The 1,918-nt window shown below is 39.6% G+C and overlaps 1 pseudogene; it reads right to left on the reverse strand.

The window, feature by feature from the left end:
• LOC111765982 (mitochondrial fission factor pseudogene) lies at positions 1 to 1,305 on the reverse strand (annotated as a pseudogene).
• Positions 1,306 to 1,918: the final 613 nt, after the last annotated feature.

Below are 1,918 nucleotides of genomic sequence, written 5' to 3' on the forward strand. Positions count from 1 at the left end.
CTAGTGGCAAAACCAGAGCCAACTTTTAAGCAGCCATAATTCTAAAGTATTTGAATGATGACTGTTTCACTTTTAGCACATTCTTTGTTTTCCTCTTCTAGAAATTGTATATGTCTATTTAGTTTGACTTTCTGTCATCTTAATGAAGCTGCATCTACAACAGTCATGTCATCTGAAGCTCCTTCAATTGCTGGATTTCTTCACTTTGAGAGGTTGGAGGAGGGCTTTCTAAATCCAGAAAATCCAGTGGTCTTTCCCTTAGCATAAGTAGAGGAAGTAGTCTTTTAGTGTCAGAGGTTTAAAGGGAGTTGACTAAATAAGGTCAAGATCCACTGGCCTTGAAAATGGAATATCTTCATTTTTTCCTGCTACAACAATCCTCTCTGGAATCTGCATTCTTACACTGGCATGTGGAACTCCTTAGAATCCTTGTTCCAAGCCATTATTTGGTGAATCTACCTTTAATTTTCCCTGAACCCTCATTCACTAATACCTTCGTTGTATTCCTTTTCATACTGAATTTGACAAATGTGCCTTCTCAGATGCAAAGGGACAAGGAAATTGTCCTACTCACCAAATGTGTACCAACTACTTGCATTTGGCATCTGCTTCTTTATATTCTATCCTTTAACTTGCTTCAACTTGAACATGATGGATTTAGTGCCAGTTCTGTCTCCTGAGAGCCACTGGAGGGTCCCAGGTAAAGGCAACTACCTGCCTACTGCCTGCTCCTGGGTGCTCTCAAATGCTGTTCCTACATAACACACAAAGGCACCCTGGCAAAGCACTGGAGGCATGTATTTATATTTTAATATATATTTTTAATATACATTTTTAAAAATTATTTTATATATTTTATATGTTATCCATTAGGCCAAGTCCGCTTCCCAAGCGATATAATTTTAACTTAACATACAGTGTTACTGAAAGATTTTTAACTAAATTATAGTATTATAACACCCAGATTCACATACCAATTCTACCATTTAATTGCTGTGTGATATTGGATATAGTTGTAATTTGATCCCTCTAAGACTCAGTTTCCCTTACTGTAAAATGTGAATGATACTCACACAACTGTGAGAATAATGGATATGAAAAGGCTTTTATTTTAGGAAGTACCAGGGAGTGAACCTGGGACCATGTACATGCCGAACAGGCACTCCACCACTGAGCTACACTGCTCTGCTTGAAAAGGCTTTTAAAATCTAAAATAAACACATTTTAACAAATGTTAGGCATTATTATTGGATAATAATACCTCAGAGGCTGGGTTGTGTTGGGATCCTTTGAAGATCTGTCCATGTCGGGATTGAATCATGCCCCTACAAAAAGTCATGTTCAGGTCGCAACCCCTGGTCCTGTGAGCAGAAACCCATTTAAAGATGGGACCTTTGAAGATGTTAAGGTGAGCCCAAACTGAATGAGGGTGGGCCTTAATCCAATACGGCCGAAGTCCTTACAAGCTAAGGGGATTGGACACAGTAGAAACCATGGGAAGCAGCCAGAAGCTGGAGTCAAAGGAGCCTGGAAGAGAAAGGAGAAGACACTGCTATGCGCATTGCCATGTGACGGAAAAGCCAAGGAACCCCCAGGGTTGCTGGCCAGTCGGAAGACACTGACCCCGGAAGGAAGCAAGCCTTCTAGCTTCTGAAACTGTGAGTCACTAAATTCCTGTTGTTAAGGCAAACCAGTGCATGGTATTTGTTTCAGCAGCCCTGTAAGCTAAAACAGTCCATTGCATGGAAGGTTAGGTAACCTCTAACTGTCATTCCTATTCTAAATATTACAGTTTCAATATTGTTTTTGCTTTTCAACAAAGGATAAAAATCAAAATGAGTAAATTATAGGGTCCTTAATTCAGAAGACCAAGATAATTACTTTAAACTTGCACTGGGATCTCCAACCCTCACCTATG

Source organism: Dasypus novemcinctus, chromosome 12 (assembly GCF_030445035.2).
Source record: "Dasypus novemcinctus isolate mDasNov1 chromosome 12, mDasNov1.1.hap2, whole genome shotgun sequence".
In the NCBI taxonomy this organism is placed as follows: domain Eukaryota; kingdom Metazoa; phylum Chordata; class Mammalia; order Cingulata; family Dasypodidae; genus Dasypus; species Dasypus novemcinctus.